We start from the raw sequence: 6,000 nt of genomic DNA on the forward strand, positions 1-6,000 counted from the left end.
GTGAGAGACACCCCTCGCCTGCTCCCCATTCCTGCCTCCTCAGATGTGAATCCTCAGGGGCCCCTTTGCCGCCGCCTCTCTCCGCTTATCCCAACAGCAGCCCAGTCTTCTGTCCCTCCCGCCCTTGGTTCTGCCCCTGCACCCTGTGCTTCTGGGCCCAGCCACCTCGTCTGGGCGCTGGAAGTTTGCTGGTGCTTTTGCCCATGGATGCCCCCAACTACTCACGGACCCCCACCCCTGCCTTCCCACAGCACTTCTCAGACAGGAACTCGGAGCCCCCCCCACTCGTCGGGGGCAGAGGTCTCAGCGTCAGCGGCTTGGGAAAGCCGGGCCTGGTTGGCCAGATGGGGCTGCCGTTTCTGACTGTGAACTGCTGGATGGGCTTGCAGGGGTTACATAAATCAGGCTTCTTGAAATGGGTGGATTCTGGCCCTTCGGTGTTTAGTGTAATAACTACACACAAGATTTATTATTTTAACTTAAGCCCTGGGGGGGGGTGGGAGTCCGGTGAGGAGCCCCTTTCAGTCACGTGATTGCGAAGGACGGGCCCGTGTGGAGAAGGCAGCACAGGCTACCCGGGAGCGTGTCGGACGCAGGCCCCGCCCTCCCCTGCTCCTGCCGGGCCAAGGGAGTGGACTGGGCCCCGGCGTGGAAAGGCCTGGACACACAGAGCAGGGGGCGGTGCCTCTCCCGGACAGATGGGCTGAGCACAGACAGGAGGAGCCCCCAGAGTGCTGCCCGGGGGAGGCGGGAAGGTGCGCTCCGCAGGCAGAGGTCACGGCCGTGAGCCCTGGGCCTGAGACCCTGATAGCAGCCCTGGCCGGGTCCAAGCCTCTCTTTCTCCTCCCGCCTGCCGCACGGATGAGGAGGCCCCAGAACACCACACATGTGTGCCCCACATGGGGGTCCATGCTGTTGAACCCCTTTCCCCGACCCGTCCCAAACCACGTTTGTGCATAAGACAATAGAAGCGAGTTGCAGGGGAAGGGAAGGCATCATCATGACAAGGGCCTATGGCCCCCTCAGGACAGTTGGGCAACTGGCCCTCCCGAGGGGCTGGGGATTCCTGGGAACCGAAGGCCGTGAAGCCTGGCGCGGTGGGACCTGCGTCCTCCAACAGGTATATCCACACCACCCCAGCGCCCAGGGGTGCGGCCTTCTCTGGCAGGCCTGAGAGAGACTAGGGTAAGGATGTGGCAGCGAGTGTGGCAGCAAGTGTAGCAGCACCAGGTGGGTCCTGAGCCCCATGACCCCGATGCTACCAAAGGACAGGCAGGCGGACACCCACAGGCGCAGGACGGCTGCGCAAGGAGGGGTGTGCCTGGGGCGTCGGCTGGCTCTTGGCCCATGGCGCCACCGCAGTCCCCACAGTCGCGGGGCTGGAGGGAGGCTCCCGGGAGCGTGTCCTAGGGTGTGTGGGCCTCTGGCTCCAGGGCGGTAAGGGGGGCACCGACCACCGGAGTGGCGGGCACTGGTCAGCAGCTGCCCCAGGCGCTGGAGGGATGGGCCCGGAGCAACGGGCTCGGGGAAGCAGGACATTCGGGCAAAGGTAGCGGGAGTCAAACAAAGCCTGGAGCTTAGGCGAGAGCGTGGGCGTCGGTTCATCCGCCCAGCAGCGCCCACAGTGGTGTGGACTTTAACACCAGGGCAAACTGGGAGTTCTGTGCTATCTGTGTGGCCTTTCTTAGCATTTCAAGAGTACGGAAAAGGCCCGCGCTACCCAGGCGGGCCGTGACATGACACGGCCCTGCGGCTCTGTCCTAAAACTGCGGGAACCCCGGGAGGCGGCCTGTGAGGCCTGTGAGTTACCCAGCGGCCACCTCTACTTGCTGCTTCCCCCCACGGCCTTCCCGCCTGCCCTCTGCCGGCCCCTCACTTCATCCAAGCCCTCACTTTAGCTGATCTCGAATCCATCCTGGTCTCTTTAACCACGTGAAGAACATCATCTGCTGGAAATTACTCTTCACTCAGAACTGGTGCGCCTGAGCTGGGCCACAGCCCAAGACGTCGTGGCCAGGGTGTCTGCCCCTCCCAGCTTTTCTGAGAATTTCTGCACCACCGTGTGGACGGCTCCAGCTCCGTGCCTTTCTGTTTGCAACCCCAGACTCCACCCCACGGCCCCGCCGACTGCACCCAACGCAGAGAAGCCAGGCCCTCGGGCTCGCCATTGGCCTTTTAGAAAAGAGCCTGACCTTAGGGCCCCAGGAACAGAACCGTAGGGAGCTGCCATGGGGGTCAGCTGGGGCTCAGTGCCTCCCTGCCTTGCTCCCACTTGCTCGGCATGTCCTGGTTCCGCGGAGGCTGCTTTCCTTCCAGAAACCTCCTCTAACCTGAGCGAATGTGATCACTTTGTGGAGCCAGAGACCCACACACCGTAGGACACGCACCCAGGAGCCTCCTTCCAGCCCTGCGACTGTGGGGCCTCCGATGGCGCCATGGGCCAAGGGCCAGCTGACACCCCAGTCTGCCTCCGGGCACACCCCTCGCGCAGCTGTCCTGCGCCTGTGGGTGTCCGCCTGCCTGTCCTCTGGCAGCGTCGGGGTCATGGGGCTCAGGTCCCACCTGGTGCTGAACCAAGCCGGGGCAGCAGAAGAGGCAGCCACCACTTTGTGAGACTCCCCGGTCCACCTAGGACACCCCACGCTTGACCACCCAGTGAGAATAACCCCCCCTCTCCTCCCCGCCCAGAGACCCATCTCGCGTTGGATGGTTCCACTTCCCAGAGGGGTCTGTAATTTTCCATTGAAAAGCCTCCCCCGTCAGCCCCCATGTGCCATGCTGGGCCATTCGGAAAGTCCCATCTCGTGTGCCTGTCTTTGTTGTTCCTTTTTATTTACCAAAGAATCCTTGCTCATTATTTCTAAAAAGTCAGGTCTTATAGGAACTTCACAGGAAGGTTCTGCCCTTCTCGCCACCGTTTGAAGGCGGGGACCGTCCAGGCTGGCCTCCCCTTTGCGTGCTCCCATTTGATAGGTTCCAACGTGGCCCCAGACCTGGTTCGCGGCCGTTCTGAGGATGTGAGTCACGAGCAAGGCCAGGCTTGCAGCCAGAACACAGGGCGTGCGCGTGATCTCATGGGTGTAACCAAATGATGTGATGAGACTGGAGCTTGGACGTGACCTTGGGGTGGCACTCGCTGGGCGCAGACCTCGAGGGAAGGAGGGCAAAGGAGGACTGCGCGGCTTCGGGGTGCTGGGCGGGGAGACTCGCCTGCGGAGGTGAGATGGGAGGAGGAGCTGACCCGGGCGAGGGCAGGAGGCCCTCCTGGCTCAGGTCACAGAGGGCCGGGGGAGGACACGCAGGGAAGGCCGAGTGGACCTCGTCCACCGGGACATCGCTGGGGCCCCTTGGCCTCCACGGGAGGCACATGAACACAAGTCCTTCCCCGGAGGGCAGGGACGTCTGCTCTGGACCAGGCGTGACGGGGCGTGGACGGCGCCCGCGAAGCCCCGGGGTCAGCAGGCCGTGGCTGGAAGCGACGAGGAGACTGACACACCGGACACTTACTACCACTCGAAGGCCGCTTCAGGAAGGAGCCCCCGAGAGAACAGTCAGCCTTGCCCGGAGCTGTGGCTCTGCAGCCGTCAGGTCCCCACGCTGGAGACAAGGCGGAGGCGACCGAGACATCCACCTGTTGGGCCTGAAGATCAGGACCCTGCTTATCGGCGCAGGGCTGAGAGTAACAGGCCGGAGGCCGCGCGGCCCAGCGCGGCCCGTGCTGTGTGCCCGCCGAGGGCCCGTCCCCTCAGTGATAACCTACAGTCTAGCTGGCCAATGGGCACCTCCCATAAAGACTACAGCTCCCAGCCTGCCTTGCAGCAGGAATGGCCACATGACCGAGGTCTGACCAATGGCGTGTGAGCAGAAGCCCAGCCTCAGGACCACCCCTGAGAGGAGGGGTCGGTGTGCTTTTTCTTAAAGGGCCAGACAGTAAATATTTCAGGTTTTGTGGGTCTTGTTCCCTCTGCTGCAACTGCTCGCCTCTGCTCTTGTGGCTCGAAAGCAACCGCTGCACAACTACACAGCCACGCAAAGGAAGGCCATGCTGGCTGGGACCCAGGGCCTCCCCAGGCTCCTCCTCCCTTCCTTTTTTCCTTTCCACTCAAACCAGGGCTCGGTAGACGTGATTTTAAAAGTCAAGCAGGCCAGGGTTTCAGCCGCGACGCAGACCCCAGCGGCCCCGCCTCGCCCTCTCCGGCCGCAAGTCTCCCCTTGGTTCTTTCTGTCACCTCTGATCTCACCAGCGTAGTTCCAAACAACGGACTCTGGCTGCTTGTTGAACATTGCTGACTGCAGGTGCCCTTTTAGCTCCCATCACGGAAGAGGAGGCGACAGCTCTTCTGCACCAGCCCCGTCCCGCTTCCTTCAGCTCCCAACCTGGCGGCATCACAATTTGTGGTCCAAGCCTCCGTCCCCTGGTGCTTGTTCAGCCGTGACGGTCCCGTGTGCATTCAGGAGCCACGTGGCACAGAACTGTTTCCTTCCTGCACCTCTTTTTAACCTTCTAGAATCATCACCCCGATTCTTCTAGGATTGCTGTGGCTGCATGAGCATCACCTATGGCGGGTGAATACCAGTTGTCGGCTTTCTCTCAACCCCTTAGTATCATTTTGGGTTTATATTGTGGAAATGAGATGAAGCAAAGACGAAGCACAGTTTTAAACGAGGATTTTGGACCTGGAGGGCCGGCCGCTAGGGGTGGGCTGTCAGGTCAGGGAAGCCTTCCAGGCTCCATCCCCTTGAGCAGAGCTGGCCTGGGACCCAGAGGAGGAGCAAGCCGCTTGGGTCTCCCTCCTGAGGACATTCACTCTTCTGAACTCCCAAGGGAACAGATGGGACATGCCAGATTCTGGGCACTACTGTCGCTGCAGGCACCGTGTCCTTCCCCCTCCCACGGGGAACTTGGCAGCTGGAGAAGCTCAGCTTGAGAGCGTTCCCTCAGCTGCCTACGTTCCCTCAGCGTAGGCAGGGAGGAAATGAACTTTGGGGAACTTGTGGGGTTCACGAAGGAGCCCCTGTCCTGGACTTTCCCACAGTCGTGGGCCTGTCTTTGTGGATTTTCTGCCCTTGGGGACCCGTTCCCTGTTCCATCTTCTGTGCTTGAGCCACGCCAAGCTGGTCGTGGCCGTGCCACGTTAGGGGCTGGGTGTCGTGTGCACGTATGCATCATGAGGACACAGCTACGGGGAGACCCCGGGCGCCGTGCTGTGCCCAGATTAGCACCAGCCCACAACTAGCTTGTTTTAAAATTCCCGACAAACACTCATTTTTTATTTCAACCCGTTACCATGTGTTCCTAGAATGTGTGTTTTCAGCAGAGAGATGATTCCATATGCATGAAGAGTCTCAACCTATTCTAAAACTGTTGTCAGTTTTGCTCTGTGAGAAAACTTCTCCACTGAAGTTAACACCTTAGACGCCTCCCCAGTGACTCCGGACTTTCTCTGAATGGTTTTATGAATTGATTTCTCATATTTTTCTGCCTGAACTGAGTCCTTCAAATGAGCTCACTGGTCGCCCGTTCCCTAGCGAGCCTCATTGATGAGACTAGAGCGGTCAGGAGCCTCCCAGCAGGCTTCGGCCAGCCTTTGCTCCTCTCCAGTCCCCGGCCACTGACATGGGACAGGCACCTGCCGCCCACGCCCCTGACGGTCGTGAACGCCCCGTCGGTGACCCTGTGGACAAGGGGAAGCCGCTCTCTTTGGGAATACGGTGGGGGCTCCGGTTTCTCACAGGCACAGTCGGGCGGGCAGGTGCCATGACCCCTGAAGAAACTGACTGGGCCTCACTGGTCCACTCTGTTTCCTCTGTCTCCCGTGGGTCCCTGTCTGGTGCCAGCCTGCATGCTGCTCACTGAAGGGATCTGTCCGGGCCTGGGGAAGGACACGCAGGCTCAGATGAGGACTCTGCCAGGGCGGCATCCGGGCGAGGGGCTTGGGACACACGGGACGGCAGCCCCTGTGCGCGCACGGGCCTCCTGTGGGGCCCGGGCCCAGGCCC

This window comes from Talpa europaea, assembly GCF_964194135.1.
Source record: "Talpa europaea genome assembly, chromosome: 14".
Taxonomy (NCBI): Eukaryota; Metazoa; Chordata; class Mammalia; order Eulipotyphla; family Talpidae; genus Talpa; species Talpa europaea.